The 18,729-nt window shown below is 33.4% G+C and overlaps 1 long non-coding RNA gene and 1 pseudogene across 1 annotated transcript; both read right to left on the reverse strand.

The window, feature by feature from the left end:
• Window positions 1–12,704: 12,704 nt before the first annotated feature.
• On the reverse strand, window positions 12,705–16,340 carry LOC107949283 (uncharacterized). The gene is made up of 3 exons (XR_001697689.2): window positions 15,777–16,340; window positions 15,406–15,680; window positions 12,705–15,309 (listed from the first exon to the last, which is right to left on the reverse strand). It is a non-coding gene; the product is annotated as an uncharacterized lncRNA (long non-coding RNA).
• A 711-nt stretch (window positions 16,341–17,051) lies between these two features.
• Window positions 17,052–17,796, reverse strand: LOC107948416 (uncharacterized; annotated as a pseudogene).
• Window positions 17,797–18,729: the final 933 nt, after the last annotated feature.

The raw sequence follows: 18,729 nt of genomic DNA on the forward strand, positions 1-18,729 counted from the left end.
TAGAAAAAATGCCCAATTATGTGAAGTTCATGAAGGACATCCTGTCCAAGAAGAAAATACTTAGTGAGTATGAGACTGTCGCTTTAACGAAGGAATACAGTGCGTTCTTACAAAACAAGCTTTACTATACCTTGTAATATCGCAGAATCTTAGTGTGGTAAAGCTTTGTGCGACTTAGGAGAGAGCATCAACTTGATGCCTAAGTCTATTTTCAAACTATTGGCAATAGGCCAAGTAAGACCCACTACTGTGACACTTCAATTGGAGGATTGGTCTTTAGCATACCCCAAAGGAAAGATCGAGGATGTTTTGGTAATAGTTGATAAATTCATTTTTCCTCCTAATTTCATTATCTTAGATTTTGAAGCAGATAAGGGAGTGTCGATCATCCAGGGAAACCTTTCCTAGCAATAAGAAGAACATTGATAAACGTGAAAAAAGAAGAACTCATGATGAGAGTTTAGGATGATCAGCTAACGTTTAATGTTCTTAAAGCTATGAAATTTCTTAATCCAATAGAGGAATGTTCAGTAATGGAGGTGCTAGAAACCTTAGTTTCTATAGAATGGGAGAACAATTTTGAAGACCCATTGGAGAACACTTTAGGATCTAAGCCATTAAAATATGAAAAAGGTAATGAAAACATGCTTTGATGGAATCCAATCTAAGGGATTCTGTTCAACCAGCACAGTTTGAACCACTAGAATTGAAAGTTCGGGAATTTACACAACCAAAGTTGTCAGTCAAGGAACCACCCAAACTCGAACTTAAGGTACTTCCTTCCTATATAGAATACATTTATTTAGGTAAATTTTCTACTTTGTCTGTGATTCTTTCAGCAGAATTAATAGTACACCAAGAGGAACAATTGATTGAAGTTTTAAAGAAATTTAAAAAGGCGATCAGTTGGACCATAGCTAATATTCAAGGTATAAGCCTTTCTTTTTGTATGCATAAGATTATCTTAGAGGAAGGCAAGCGAGCTAGAATTGGTGGGCAAAAGAGACTCAACCTAATCATGAAAGACGTAGTTCAAAAGAAAGTGATCAAATTGTTAGATGCGAGAATTATCTACCCCATCTTATTAGTTCATGGGTAAGTCCGGTACCATGCATACCGAAAAAAGGCAAAATCACGATTGTCGAGAATGAACATAATGAGTTAATCCCAACAAGAATTGTCACGGGTTGGAGAATCTGAATTGATAATAGAAAACTGAACAAAGCAACTCAAAAGGACCATTTTTGGCTGCCTTAAATGGATCAGATGTTAAATCGACTAGCAGGTAAGGAATATTATTATTTTTTAGATGGATATTTGGGATATAACCAAATAGTTGTAGCCTCAGAAGACCAAAACAAAACCACTTTTACTTGCTCAAACGTTATATTTTCTTTTAGACAAATGCCTTTTAGTTTATGTAACTCACCTGCCATATTTCAACAATGCATGATGACAATATTTACTAATATGGTAGGAATTTTTTTGACGTTTTCATGGATGATTTTTCTATTTTTGGTAATACTTATGATGTTTGTTTAAGTAATTTGGCTAAGGTACTTAAAAGATACGATGAGACAAACCGTGTCTTTAACTAGGAGAAATGCCATTTTATAGTTAATGATGGAATTTTCTTAGGGCATAAAATTTCCAAAAGAGGAATTGAAGTTGATAAAGCACATGTGAATGTGATTGAAAAATTACCACCTCCAGCTAGTGTGAAAGGAGTTCAGAGTTTCGTAGGCCATGCCGGATTTTACTGAAGGTTTATAAAAGACTTTTCAAAAATTTCTAAGCCTTTCTGTAAGCTATTAGAGAAAGATACTATTTTTGAGTTTGAAAAAGTATGCTTGAAAGCTTTTGAAGAGTTGAAAAGTCAAATTAATCTTAGCCTCAATAATTGTTACACTTGATTAGAACTCACCTTTTGAGTTGATGTGTGACACAAGTGATTTTTTTGTTGGAGTTGTGATGAGTCAAAGAAGGTACAAAGTATTTCACTGTATCTACTATGCAGTCATAACTTTGACAAGAGCCCAGCTCAATTACATGGTAACTGAAAAAGAACTCTTTGCTATAGTTCTTCCTTTTGACAAGTTTCGTTCATATCTTATAGGTACCAAAGTTATAGTTTTTACCGATCATGCGACCATTAATATACTTACTCACAAAGAAATATGTTAAACCGAGGCTAATTTGATGGATATTCTTACTTCAAGAATTTGACCTTGAGATCCAAGATAGAAAAGGTGTTGAAAATCAAGTAGTCAATCATTTGTCGAGGTTCAAACAAAATGAGGTAACTCACTTACTTGTTCCTATCAATGAGAATTTTCCAGATAAGCATATCTTTGACGTAAACCAAATTCATGAAATACCTTGGTTTGCTGATTATGTAAATTATTTAGCTTGTGGAATAATTCCTCGAGAAATGACATACCAACAAAGGAAGAAATTCCTTCATGACAGTGGGTATTATTTCTAGGAGGATCCATTTTTGTTTAAACAATGTGCAAATAACATGATCAGGAAGTGCGTAGCTGGAAGTGAAATTAATGAGATCTTGTACCACTACCATTCATCTCCAAGTGGGGGACACTTTGGAAGTTCCCGCACTACAGCGAAGATCTTACAAGTAGGATTCTTTTAGCCTATAGTGTTCAAGGATGTGTATGCATATGTGAAGATTTTTTATAGATGCCCTTGACAAATATCAAGGAGGAACGAGATGCCCTTGACAAATATTTTGGTGGTAGAATTATTTGACGTATGGGGCAAGTGTTTTCTAGGCTCATTTCCTTTTTCTTATGGTAACAGGTATATCCTCATGGTCATTGACTACGTATCCAAGTGGGTTGAATCTTAAGAATACCCAATGAATGAAGCTAAGGTAGTCATGTGATTCCTACATAAGCATGTGTTTACATGGTTTGGGACTCCTAGAGCTATAATTAGCGATGAAGGATCGTACTTTGTAAATAAATGGCTTAAGTGGTTGCTTGACAAGTACAATGTGAAACACAAATTTGCCACTGCCTATCATCCACAGTCAAATGGGCAAGTTGAATGGGTAAACCATGAGATCAGAGGAATCTTTAAAAAGGTGGTGCGACCTAATAGAAAAGATTGGTCTTGAAGGCTTGGTGATGCTCTAGGCCTACCGAACAGCTTTTTAGACACTGTTAGGAATGACTCCTTATTGATTAGTCTTCGAAAAGGCATGTCATTTGCCACTTGAGTTGAAAAATAAAGCTTACTTGGCTTTGAAGAAATTAAATTTGGGTCTTAAGCAAGCTGGTGAGAGAAGAATGTCATAGCTTGATGAGTTGGAGGAGTTGAGGTTATTTTCATATGAGAATGCCAAGATATGTAAAGAAAAGATTAAGAGATGACATGACAGTCGATACAACCTCGTGAATTCAAATAAGGTCAAAAGGTGTTGTTTAATTCAAGGCTAAAATTTATTTTTGAGAAAGCTAAAATCCCGATGGAAAGGACCTTGTACCCTTGTACCATCTACAAAATTTATCCATATGAAGCCACCAAATTGTACGACAATAATAGAGGTACGTTTAAGGTTAATGGTCAACATCTCAAACACTATTAGGATGGTGAAGTTGAGCGAGTTAAAACCTTGTTCACTCTAATAGACCCTTAATTTTATGTTTTTATTTTTAATAAAAGGCATACTTAGAAATCATCTTCTTGAATTAATACATTAAATTAAGTCTGTCTAAGGAGATTGAAACTTAAGCGGGACCGTTTGTGACCCCTCCAACCTTTCTTGGGATATTAATTTGATGTAATTTTTCGATAAGGAAATTTTTAAGTAATCTAAAAGTTTTAAATTTTAATTTTGTAATTTTAATTATATTTATTTTGAATAAAAAGGGTCAATTTTTCCCAAGTACTAATTAGTTTATTTTCCTAGTTCAGATTAAATTTTTAGTACATCAAATAATAGCAGTTTGGACTTGAAGCCCAAAACAAAAAAAGGAGGAAATTACCCATCATTGTTGTCCATAGAGTACCTAAAAACCCTATTTTTGTCGTCACTTTTCCCTTCCCTCCTTACCTTGCCACCCAAGCATCCTTGTGTAGCTAAATTTTTGCTACAAATGTACCGTAATCTACTACTATATAAACCCCTCTATACCATCATATTCCTCACACCATTCAAAGCAAATAGCTTCAAAACCTAGCCACATATTTCTTTTTTCTTATTGTTAGCTTCAAATCCCAAAGAATCTCCCTAAAATCTCCCTTTTTGTCGCAAAACCCTCCTATCGCCATTGCAATCTTCTTGCCGGAGCAACACCTTTGCCGCCAGAATCCCGGCACTGCCACACTCTTATCGCTATTGCAATTCTATTGCTGCCACAACCTTCAGCCACCACACATTGCCAATTTCTTTCCATTTTTCCAAAATTGTGGCTATCTTTCAGAAAAATACCATGCCTTGCTAAAGAACTAAATCTTCCAAGACTTCTGCTGAGAATCCAATTATGGTTCAAAATGAGGAAACAAGGGAAGGATTTGATTCTATATTTAATAATCAACCTATGATACGAGAAACATGTTTCAATTTAGGGAGCAATGACAAGATGATCATGCCATTTTCACTTCGAAAGACTATTAATGCTTTAAATTGGGAGCAATTTTGTGATACAAGATCAATGCCGGATGAAGATTTAGTATGAGATTTCTATGCCAAATTGACCACGCCAAATGCTAATGAAGCTCTTGTTTGTAAGAAGAAGGTACCCCTTACTTATAAATCCATTAATGATTTGTTTAACTTACCTAATATTGAAGAAGAGTGTTCTACCATGACGACAAATATCAATTGGGATTTTCTTCAACAAGTTCCTAATGTGGTTACAAATTTGAGATCCCAATGGATTATAAGAAAGTATGGTAGTCATTCTTACGAAAAGGAATATTTAAATCTAGTGGCTAAGGTATGGTTCTACTTTATTCGATATAGCTTCATATGCCTATCTTACATAGTTCCACCATCTCGATGGAACGAATGCTTTTTTTGTATGCGATTATGACAGAAAGGTCTACCAATGTTGGAAGAATTATTCTCAAAGAGATTCAAGACTGTGCAAGGAAGAAGGCAAGAAGTGCCTATTTCCATCATTAATTTCTTCACTGTACTTGAGGGCCCAAGTAAAATCAAAAGCAAACTTGAAAGACCAATATGTTCAAGGTTGCATAACAAGGCATGATCTGGAGAGGTTAGTGGAGAATGTTGGACTATTGAACCAAGTGGAGCCAAATGAACTGAACAAACCAAAATCTGGTGAGTCATCAACTAACTCTAAATCGAAAGCTGACTCAACAAATGCCACAGAAAAAGTAGAAATTGAAGAAGAACCAAACAGCCTTGCGTCGAGGGTAGACCCAAATGTTGTTGAACCAGTAAAGCCGATTTTTAATCCTGAATTAACCATTCCAATGCCATCTTCTTCAAACACTTTGAAGAAATCAAATTTCTCAATTATGATGGATATGTGTAAATTCATGCATAACCAACAACAAGCTTATTGGAGATATGTAAAAGTTAAAAATAACACCATACAAAATAATTTTAAGAATATCTCTAAACTTTTGTTCCTGAGTTCCCAGATCATATCTTCGAGACATGGCAAGAGGAGATTGTGGGATCAAGTGTGATAAAAAAGGGAAAAGAAAATAGACATGGAGGATGACACAAATCGAAAGGGGGAAATTTCTTTTTCTTGGCATTTATTTATTTATAGGCATTTATATTTTTTTTCATAATTAATATTTTGCTTTCGCATCATAAATAAGATATTGCAAGCATGAATAAAATAAGCTGAATGCCTCTTCATTAGAAAAAAAGAAAAATAATGTGGTAATGGGAATGAACATGTCTAGGATGGATTGTTGAGAACGACTTGGTACTTGAGCAGTCTTCATGACTTACCTCCCTTTCTTACAACCCTATCTGGTGTTTAGTTTTCATTCATTACTTTGTTTCCGCAATGAGGATGCTGCTTCTTTTTAAAGGGGTTAAGGAAATATTAGCATGAATTTTAAATTTTTTTTCTCAAGTAGGTTTCAATGCTTTCACATGAACATGCTGAAATAAAATAATGTTCTGAGAAAATTTTTATTCAGAAGTTAGCTCAAATGCAAGTAGGATTTCTGATTTTATTTGAGTTTTTTTATGTTTTCCTAAGTTATAGAATACTTGTATCTTCTTAGGTCTTCTGTAGCCTTTTTCCATGAAAATTGAACTTATTTTGAAATAGACATGCTTGAAGGTTTAAGTCCTTAGAATTAACTTAGTAACTTTCTTAAGGCGAAATCCTAGGAGGCATAAGAATCTAAACATGATTTAAGCACATTTTCTTTGGATCGTTTGAGCCTTTTGAGCCTATCATATGTATTTGACCCTTGAAACCTTAATTTGAGCCTTAAAGCCTATTTTATTGTTATTTACCTACATCATAAGCCATGCTACAATATTTTTAAATTTTCTCTTATTCTTGCACCTATCTTAACTATACTTGTCTTGGTGAGCAAAAGATCGAGGAAAAATTCGAAAAGATGTACATGTTTTTCATATGTCAAAAAAAATCTATATTCAAATGTCAAGCAAAATGAACAAAATAAATACTCAAAGTATTAAGAAATATTGGGCATATGCTGGCATATGCTTCAAAATTAAGTTTGGGGGTGAAGAACTCATTAGTAGGAAGAATGTACCTCGAAAAGATCCAAGGCGAAGTTCGTATTAATATAACTGAACCTAAAAATTCACTTCTCTTTATCCTTACCTTAGGCCTAGTCCCATTACAACCTTATAAAAGACCTATTGATTTTGTAACACCCCCAACCCGTATCCATCGCTAGAATAGGGTTACGGAGTATTATCAGAGTTTTCAGATCAAACGAACACATATTTACAAACGTTTTATATCATTTCAATAAACCTATTAAAACCAATTTAAAACATACATATTGTCCCTTAAACGAGCCCTTGAGGACCAAAATACGCATTAGAAACAAATTGGGACTAAATCGAAAACTCAGAGAATTTTCAGTAAACATTGAAAATTTTCAAGACTGCAGGGGTCACACAGCCGTGTGCCCAGGCCGTGTGACTCACACGGCCAAGAGACACGCCCATGTCTCAAGCTGTGTGGGCATTCGAAATAGGGACACACGGTCGTGTCCCAGCCTATGTCCGTGCCCATGTAACTTACTGACTTGGTCACACGGCCAAGCCACACACATGTGTGCCAGGCCGTGTACCCTTCGAAATAACCTCACACGCCCGTGTGCCTAGCCGTGTAACAGCCTAACTTGCAACCCTTTGAAAGCTACAGGGGACACACAGCTAAGACACACGCCCATGTCTCTGCCTGTGTGGATGAAAATAGGTCATTTTACAAGCCATTTTTCTCACCCAAAAAGGCATGTACCTACAACCAAAAATACACATATATACAAGCCATAATAAGGCACCAAAATCATGCATATACTAGCTTTATATATATGGTATAATCACATACAGCCAATATGCCCAAAAGCACCTCAAATGATAACATGTAATCATGTATATACATGTACACAATTTGGCCAAATGATCAACTATGTTCCAAGCAATTTGCATCAATACATACCATCAAATTTACTTATCAAAATACAAACCATTTGGTACCAAAATGTCATTCTATAACTAGTATCAATTAACCACATATTCAACTTATCACAAGGCACATATACAATATGCATATTTAGGCTTTCATTCCACCTTCCAACATTCAAACAAAGCAAGCCACAGATCAACCATATTAAGATAAATATTTACATGCCAAACTAAATTCATTTGAACATCAAATTACCATAACTCAAGCCAAACCAAATGCCAAAACAACAACCAAAACATATGGCCAACATTAGCGAAAATACCTATACATGCCATTATAACCAAAATTAAACAATTGAATGTACCAAAAGAGCCGATGGATAGTGTGATATAGCTCTAACAAGCTTCCAACCCGAACAAGCTTCCAGTTCACTATAAAGCACAGAAGCATTTAAGCTTTGTAAGTTCGTATAATATAGAACACAACTTACCATTTAATCACTTATTAGCCAAGTAACATAGCATATTCCAACCATAATTTGGCCAAAGCCTATACATATACATAAACTAAATAACTATGGATGAGCACAACATATAATTATGTTTCATATACATGTATCATCCATTTCCATATACCATGTAACAACATTTCCATGTAATTCACATAAATCCCTGTATAGTTCGTATTGAACTCTTACCGTTTCATATCAGAACATTGTCCGTTGAACCATTTAGAATACCATTGGATACTCGGGATAGCTCACACATAGTTTGCTATATCATATAACTATAATCCGTCAAATCCTGTACGAGTATGCTCACATGAGCTATAAATCGGTATGCTCTCACGAGTTGTGGGTCGAAACATAGCTACACGATGCTGCTCATATGAGCTGTGGAGTATCTGCAACACATGCTAGACCTCAGCCATCGATAGGACGTTTAGGACCAGCACTCGAATCATGTAAACCCTAATGACATATCATTTGTATCCTACGAATTCCTAAGGTTCAAACATGGCTCGGTAATCGTCGTACATCATTGGATATGCAACTGGTATATATATATGACATTTCATAACACATGTATAATTCAATTTAAAACTCATGTATATTCAAAAATGGCAAAACCCTAATAGTTTAATAGTTTCATAAATTAGTCCCCAGCTAGCTAGATTAAGCTACAACAATCCTAAAAACATAAAAATAATTAAAAAATGGGACAAAATACATACCTAATCAGGCAAAGATATGTTGCCAAAAGTGAAAGCTCAACAATGGCTAAAAGATGACTAAAATTCGATTGATGAAGATGACTAAAAGATGATAACCTTAATTTGTTTTATTTAATTTATCTTTGATTTACTAATTACTTAATTAACCTTTAAAATTAATCAAAATTTCAATATTGTCAAACCATTCTCATCCAGTAACATATAAATTGTCTAATTAGCATATAAGGACTTAAAATTTAAAGTTATATAGCTATTTAATACCTTTCGCTACTAGAACTCAAATTTTGCACTTTACGCGATTTAGTCCTTTTTATCAAATTGAGCATGTAAACAGTAAAATTTCTTAACGAAATTTTTATATGGTATTACTATCATGTTGTAGGAAAATAAAATAATATTAAAATAAATTTTTTGACTTCAAATTTGTGGTCCCAAAACCACTATTTTGATTTCACTAAAAATCGACTATTACAGATTTGGATGATTATGCCGACTACATTAGTGGACAGGAATTGCTAAGTTCAACATATGAGGACCATTAATTAGACCTTGTGATTGCTTTGTTTGGTTGATAAGGAAACTTTGGTCGAATGGTGAATGTTATGTATGACCTGGAAAAGCTTGCACTTTATGACTGATGCTAGCATTTTTCCGCACTTCGAATAAAACTTTGAAAGAATGTTTGCATATGAGTGACTTATCAATAAAAAGAGTTTGTGAGCATGATTTTGTTGATGCATGGTTATGTGTAAAGATTGACACTGCTTAAACTTATTGCAAAATTTGTCTTAGCAAAAGTTGTGCTTTACATGAAACATTACTCGGGGAGACTAATGGATTAAGTTTGGGGGTGTGTAAACTCTAATTTATATAGGTTTATTCTAGTAGCTTTTACCACCTTTTACTTAAAAATAATACTAATCTCGAGTTTTTGTTAATTAATATTTTGCTTAAACCTCGATAATGGACATGAATTATAAAATATGCAAATTTGTACTTTATTACATGAATTTTATGCATAAATTAAATTATTTCTTGTTATTAGTTAATGTGTTATATTTAATTGTTCAGTGAGACCATGAAGTTGACTTAGTAAAGAGCTTATTATAAAGTTGTATGAACGTGAGCTATTTATCTCCTATGTTGGACTACAAAAGCATGCTAAATGGGTCAACAAGGTGTTATTTTGACTTAGTTAAAATGATGCTACATGGTGGACAAGTTTGATTATTTAATGGGTCATAGAACCATCCAACAAAGGGGAGTTAAGCCCAAATTCGGTACAAGTATGTTGGCTGCCCACATTTAATTACACTTAAAATGCCACAATAATGCTCGTTGAGCCATCACGTGTCCAACCACATATGAGTGCATTAAAATTAGTTTATCACATGCATAACCTGTTACATTAGCATTTCATTCCATAATTCAACACATATGTACTTACTGGTTTTTGCACACTTTCACTGCACATTTATATTGCTAACATAACATTATCACTATTTTTTGGCATATTTAATATTCCTACAACACAATACAATTCATAATAGTCATCACACATGTCTCATATCACAATATCGCATCACAATAATCAATCCATAAATATTATCATAATCACATGGTTCACCAAAAATAAAACAAGGGAAATAGAAAGCTTACACTTGAAAATTAGGATAGGGATTTAGGCTATTCCTAAGCTCCCAATTAACACAATGAATTGTGTCTCTTAGCAGCGATTCCAAGCACTCACCGATTATGCTTTTGTCGAAAAGCCGAAAGCTTATAGTAGTTTTTCCTTGCCTTTTTCCTTGCTCGAAGAAGGCCCTATCGAACTCAAAAATTCCACACTAAAATTTCACACAACAATACATTCAAAAATTAGTAGAGACTCAACTTAAGGAATAAAAAACATAAGCATAAACTAAGTTTTCATGTAACAAAAACCTTTAACGTAGAAAACTTAAAATTCAAATATCTCGGTATACTTAGTATTTTTAGCCTAAAACCAATTTCGTTCATCTAATTAATGACCTACAACTGATTCTCAACCTTTTAAACTACACAAAACTAATCAATTCACGGTATCGACTTTTTCGACGTGTTTTTGGCTATTTTCACAATTAAAACTCAAAAAATATTTAATGAAACTTCAAAATAAGTTTAAAAACCTTTTAATCATGTTAAAACAAGTTGAAAAACACTTTGAAAACAAGTTTTTACACAAAATCTCGAAATCCACCATTAACGAGTCAATTTTGGGCTTTTATTCAAAACATGTGATTTAATAATGGGTAAAAACTTAGTTTTAAATACTAAATAAGATTTAAAACTATTTGGAAGTTGAACCATTAACTTAGACGGTGAAAATCTAAGTGTTTGATTGAAAACCCAAAAAATCCGAAAGCATGGCAATAGAGAAAACTATGGTGATTTTGGGTGTTTTCTTGGTTTTTAATGGAGGTTTAAGACTTGGGTGATGATAGAAATTAAAAGATTAGAGTTTCGGAACCAAAACTTGAATGAGAAGAGCTTGAAAAACAATGGACGACAACCATAAAGGATGAAGAAGATTAACGTGGGTTTTGTGAATATAAAGGGAGAAAGTGGGGTGAAAATTGAAATTTGGTTTAATTTCTTTTTAAAAACTCATAATTTAGACCCTTTTACAAATCAGTCCTATTTTCAAAATTAAAGGTATTTAAAACTCATTTTTTAAAATTTATTTAATTTTCTAAAAACCATAGTAAAAAATATTACCAATAAATAATGTCGTAAACTTCTGAACACTTAAATGCTAAAATTCCTAAAATTCCCCTAAAACTCCTAGGCCTTATTTTAGGGTGTTACAATTATCCCTCAAACATCTTCTCCCCCAACGTCTCCATCCTTCCACTATACAAAATTTCTCAATGTTAAAAATTTTGATATCTAATAAAATTAGGATCGTTTGAGATATTCTTGAGTCGTCGATGATGTGATATTGTTTTGAGACGCACACATTTAATATATCATGCCGAGATTAAACCATTATGATAAGGGGTTGCGCGCGGACCAAGATCGAGTAGTCAAGTCACGGGAAATTCCTACGAAGGCTCTAGACGATCAGATCTAAAACGAAATAGAAAGATCAAGGTTTAAACTTTACAGATCTGAAATTAAACCCCTAAAAATAGCAAGAGTAAATCAAGAACCAAAACACATATTTTCAGGGAGATTCGGAAGTCAAGATCACGTGAATATACTCCCAAGGAATCTCTAAGCCAACCGAATCTGTCAATTGCAACAAAACAAAGAATTAATTCGACAGATCACAAAAGAACAAATTGAATTAAAATGATTCGTGCAGCAAGAAAGAGGGAAATCTAGAATAAGATGGATCTTCGGCAATCAAGAAGGTTTATGAATTCTCCAAACTGAATCTGAAAAACAGCAAACCAAACTTTTAATTCTAGCAGACCAATTTGAACATAATAAGAAGGAATATTCGGCAAGAACAATTGAAAAGATGGAGTTTGATCGTTCTTTACTGCCAAGAAAAGGGGCCGAATGGTTTTCTTTAATGAAGCTGGCTGGAAAAACACAACAAGAAGATTAAAGAAATTAGTATGAGAAATCGGCACAAAACAGAAAATTAAAAAGGAAATTGAATAGCAAGAAATTAAAAGAAAGTCCTAAGAAGCCTTGAAATCCCGAAAGATTTCACAACTCCCTTCAAACGGCTCTAATCTCCCCTCCAATGAAGATCAATGGCAAGAAGAAGGCTGAAGATGGCTCCTACAATAAAAAAGATTGTTAAAAAAACTTCTAAAGAAAACTCAAGAGAAAATTCTTGGAGAACTGAAAGAGAATTTTCACTCAAAGCAAATCTAAAATTTTCAATGTGTTTCTAATGTGTGTAAGGGTGGCTGGCCAAGCCTATCACATTACCTCCGAAGCCTATCCTGGGGAAGTCAGGTTCTGAGGTGATTTTGTTTTGTACGGCAACAGAAGGACGTCTACGTAGAGGTCTCAATCGATGGTCATTATGCAGTCATGGATCGGGGTATAACGAAGGAGCCAGTTGAGGATTGTTATGCGGTCGCAAGCTCAAACTTTTTAGATACCCGAAAATGATGCCTATGCAGTACAGTAAAGGTGATGCTCATTTCAGGGTGACAACGGTTGTTGTTATTAAACAACCCGTTAATAACTACAATCGATGTCGTGCTGACCTGAGTTTGACCTTTACTGTATTGGAACATTCGCTCTCCGTTTGAGAGCCCTATTGTATCCACCTCGGTGTCAACCTTCGGATAAGAATGAAAAGTTAAAGATACCAGGTTCCTAGAAATAGAGAAAAAAATTGCATTAATTACATCGAAAATCCCTTTATTTTTCCCTATGGTTATGACCTCAATCTTATGTATGATATATATAAGGCATCATTTGTAGGTATCCAAAAAGCTTGAACTAGTGATCGTATAATGACAGTCAGCTGACCCTCAATTATACTCGAACCCGTGATCACATCACGACCATCGACTAGGACCTCCACCTAGATTTTGACCCGTGATCATAAAAAGCAATGTCACCCCAAAACCTGACTTCCCTAGGATAGATTTCTGAGATAATGGTCCTATCCCGCCATGACATATGAAATGTACGTGTTCTGAGGCGCGTTATCACATCCCTACGCTTCAAATCTACCCATGAGCTTTCGCACTTTAACCCCTAAATCCTTAAAAAACCTTAACCCTAACAAAACCCCTAAACCTAACAAAAAAAACCTTAACCCTAAGAGAAAGAAAGGAAAAATGCATCCAGAAGAAAGGAAAAATGCATCCAGCTGGGCGAGCTTTCCTATAAACCCTAGGAGAAAGCACGCCTAGCTAGACGTGCTTCCATTTTTTCTCTCCAAAAATGACCTATTTCTCTAAATTAAAAAAAAAACCTAATAAAAAAGACAACATGTTTAGTTATTTTTCTAACCCCTCAAACTGCGCCTAGACGTTACGACTCAATCTGAGTAATTGCATAGGCTATGAAGATGGCCAAAACGTTTTCATAAGAAAAATCCATTTGTCCTCGAAACAAGTTATTTTGAAAACATTATGTTCTTTTCAATAGAAATTAATTTGTTCCTTTTTATTTAAAAATACTTGTATTATACGATTGCAGCAGCTAATAATTATTAAAACATTTAACAATCATTTAAAATAAAAATCCTATAAAAACAACCCATGCAATATTTCCCAAAAATATCAAAATAGAAATTCCCATGCTACAGTCCACAACTTAAAATAAAGTCCTAAAAAGTTATTAAGACAAACCAAAATTAAAGTCCATAATAAAATCCAAAACAAACTCATATAGTTCGTAAAAGTTCCAAAATTATTTTTAAAATCCATAACCAAGAAAACATTATTCTGAGAGCTCCTTCGATAACCGAATCTGAGTTCTAATTACGAGGATTACCTGAGACACACAAGTAACACGGGTGAGCTTTAAAAAGGCTCAATGTGAGGTCGTTACAAACACACACACACACACACACACACACACATATACATACATACATATATATATGATTTATCATATATTACAACACATCGACTAACACGTCCAAATCATCATATTTATGATTTTTACAGAAATCACATATCATCAAACTTTACACATATATATGACCATACTGAGACATGCTTATGTAACGATGCACATTTGAAGTATTTCCTACCCATCTCTGCTACACACCGATATTGAGTTCCCCAGAACTCGTCCATCCAATAACACAACATTTATGGACAAGCCACGACATAGATGCCGAAAAGGCCACATAACACATTGTGGACAAGCCACAACATAATTGTTGATAATGACCACATAATTGCAATTAAGCTGTCACACAACTTCCTCATTTCACAAACCCGCCCTATGCATGTGATTTGGCCAATTTAACACATATATTTCACTTTTCGCATATTTCACAAAATCATGCTCATAACTCATATTCCTCAATATTTACACATATGCATGTATCATGCTCACATTTTCATATATCACATAGATTTCACTTTAACATGCTTTAATATATATATTTTTATATTAAAACATGGATCTCATCACACATATACACATACCACATGTTTAGATCATCACATATCAATTTAGCCATGAATCATTTAACATAGAGTTGAGATCAACACTACATACACCACAGATCACAAATCATAGATTTTTACATCATTTAATGGTTTAGGACATTTACAAACCTCTTGGTTGAGTTTTTCAACTCCACTTAAGTACTCAGTGTACTATTGATTTAATTAATTTAATAACATTTTATTAAAATAAAATAGTATCATATTATACTCAAATCAAAAGTTAGATCCCACACCTTAAACCGTAGATCCGATGGCCACAATCCTACTAGAAGAGGTTCCGCTTGGATCTAAGCTAGTAGATGAATCTATTGCAACAAACACTTTCATTAGTTATAAATCTATTGAATTTATTTTAATACTTAAAGTTTTAACCATTCAAAATAGTTCTCACCATCACTTACCCTTAAATCGAGACTCGGTTTCGATGTGCTCGTCAACTCACTAAGGATTTCTTGGGTTGGCGTCGTTTGGTCCTTCAAGTTGTTACGAAATCACACTAGTACTATGATAAACGAATAATAAAATATTTTGATAACAATAAAACACTATACCATTCGGCCAACCATGGTATTTCTACAAAAAAAGATTTACGAATCGAATAACCTCACTTACACTTGATTTAATACGAGATGGTCGAAGGATCGAGAATGGAATGAGATCAACGATTTTGAATGCTCTAAAAATAATCGATAAAGTGATAGAAAATGTGAGTTTTATTCACTAAGGAATCAAAAAAAGAAAAAGGAAGTAAAAAGGAAAAAATCTTGATTACCGGTGGCGGCGTCAATGGTGGTCCAATGACAATGACAACGACGACGACAGTGGTTCGACAATAACGGAGCGGCAATCCGATGGTAGTGAAAAAAATATAAAGGGAGAGGGTTCAGTCACCAAAGTTTGGAAGAAAAAGGAGATAAGAGAAAAAATGGAGGAGAAGATCTGCTGTAGTTCGCGGTAACGGTCACGGCAGTGCATGAAGGTAGAATGGAGGGGGAGTGAGAGGGCGGCGTTTAAGGTGGCTAGGAGGTCACTTGATGGTGGTGGAAAGGTTGGTTGTGGTGGTTGAAGAACAAAAATTAAAGGGATATGGTCATGGCTCTTTTCAATTTAAGAGAGAAAAAAAGATGAAGAAAAATGAAAAAGAAGAAAAAAGAATATGGTGAAAATGAGGGTAAAGGAAGACAAGAGTGTGCGTAGCTTGGTCAATCATGACCAGGTTCATTGTATCACAACATTTTGGTAAAAAATGAGGTTTCGGCAATAAAGTAAGACAATAAGTGAAAAGATGGATGTGTCTTACAACTTATGACAAATTTGACTTGCTAAAGGAGAACGGGAGTCACACTATTTGGGGCAGCTATAGGGGTGGACCACAAGGCTTAAATGCACATGTTAAATATGTGCAAAAATTTAATTAAAAAAATATGAAAACAAAGGGATTCAAACTAGAAAACTCTAAGATAACTAAGAGTTCTTACTACTAAATCACAACATTTCATTATTTTCATTATTGTGCATAAATTAATAAATTATGGGATGTGACAAATTTAACCAAATTTGTCTTTCATTTATATTGACTATAAAATATAAATTTTATTTATACATCCCAATTAAATTTTACAAACAACTTATATTAAATACTTAAAAAGTATTTAGAATTTATATTTCATTATTATATAAAAAAGAATTATCACAAATTATTTTATTATTTTTATACTATATTTTAAGTTGAATATTTATTAATATCAAAATAATAATATTATGTTGTAATAATATGCACTACCTTTAAGTCAATTATTATTTTTATTATAATTCATATTTTTATAATTCATATATTATAATATTAATGAATTTAAATATATTTAATACATATTTTTACATTATAAAACAATATAATAATAATTAAATTAAGAATGATCCTTTAAAAGTATTGTTTTTTTTCTATGCACTTTTAAAACCAAATTAAGAATAATCAACATCAATTTGAAATTTTCAATAATAGGGAGCCCAATAAAGAATCTAACAGATACACACAGCAATCAGTAGGTCAAATAACTATCCTGCCCGTTAAAAGAAGAAAAATCCACAGAAGAGTTGGAAAGCAAAAACCCTGATACACCTAATTAAAAACAAAGCAGCACAACAGAAGAAGAGACCATGAAGGCATAGATCAAGATCAGGAAGCCAAAATACAATGCCCAGTTCCTCTTGAATTTAGCAAAGTAATTCTCAGGGGGTTCCTGGTAATGAATTTCGAACTCATCCTCTTCTCCAAACCCATCAACAAACTCTCCATTGTTAATCCTCAACTTCATTTCCCTCAGCTTCTCTGTAGCCAAGCCAAGCGTCAGCTTGTGGCACCTCCTCTGGTACTTGAACCCATTGATGCACCTCAAGGTTTGAGCCGGACATAGAATATGAGATGCGACAGCGAAAGCAGAGTGATGAGAGCCCAGCAGTGGCGACACTGCAGACGACTGGACTGAGACTGAGCCATTAAGATGATTCCCAGGAAGATGAAGAAGAGCTGGAAAAGCTTGTGAAGCTCCTTCTTTTGGAGGTCTATAGCTCTTTTCTTTTCCAGGGTTTTCTCAAAATGAAGTTGGATAACCGTGTTTAATGCTTGGAGAGCAGTTTCTTTTGGGATTGTTTGGTTTTGATGATGATGATGATGATGATGTGTTGGCTCATAATCTGCCATTGATGTCCAAAGAAGGAGAAAGATAAAAGCTGAACTTGTGTTGGGTTTGGTGAGTGAAGTGAAGGGTGAGGTGAGGCTTTGTAGGCAGGGGGCAGAGGTACCACTTTATTTGGTAGGGTACTATTATAATGTTTGTTGAAAAATGAGTGGCTCGGATCTCAAGCTAATTTACTGTTCTTTATTGCTTTCGAGAATGTTTTTCAGAAATTTAAGTGTTTGACATTGTTGTAAAAAAATATTTTTAAAAAATAAAATGTCTATTTTAGACATGAGATTAGAAAGTAATAAATATATATTTAAATAATGTTCAAATTAGTTAATATTATGACATTTTAGCAAAAATATAAAAAATAATTTATTATAACTTATTGTTAATATTTTATTATATAATATTAATTTTAAATATTTCTAAGTAATTAATATTAATTATTTATAAATTTTAATTAGAATATATAAACTATATTTAAATATTTAAATATAAAAATTAAATATTTGTAATTAGATATTGATACGATTGTATTATTATAAAAATTATTTTTTATTTTTAATTAATGCTTTTAACACATTTGTATTATTTTATTTTAAAATGTATTTGAATATATAACCCATATTATATACTAACATAACATAAAAAACATAAACCTAACGAATTAAAATATTACATATATTTGGATTAAAATTTTAAAAAGGGATAATATTTATATACCAAATATAAATACTAAAAATTTGTCAATAGCATTTATAATTTAAAGTGAATTCATTAAACTAGATGCTATATTTGATAAGCATATGAAAATGATTTGGTTATATTCAATAAATGATTTGGTTAATACAATACTTATATTTGATAAGCATATGAAAATGATTTGATTAATATAATACTTATATTTGATAAGCATATGAAAATGAAAGTCGAGACTGTCTGATGAAGAACACAAAGAGTGAGTAAAGCGCTTCCTCGAGAAAATAAGGTCCACCAGACAAGGCCATTTTTTGTTATGTTCATTCTGCTTAATGCATATCT

The sequence above is a fragment of the Gossypium hirsutum genome, chromosome D11 (genome assembly GCF_007990345.1).
Source record: "Gossypium hirsutum isolate 1008001.06 chromosome D11, Gossypium_hirsutum_v2.1, whole genome shotgun sequence".
Taxonomy (NCBI): domain Eukaryota; kingdom Viridiplantae; phylum Streptophyta; class Magnoliopsida; order Malvales; family Malvaceae; genus Gossypium; species Gossypium hirsutum.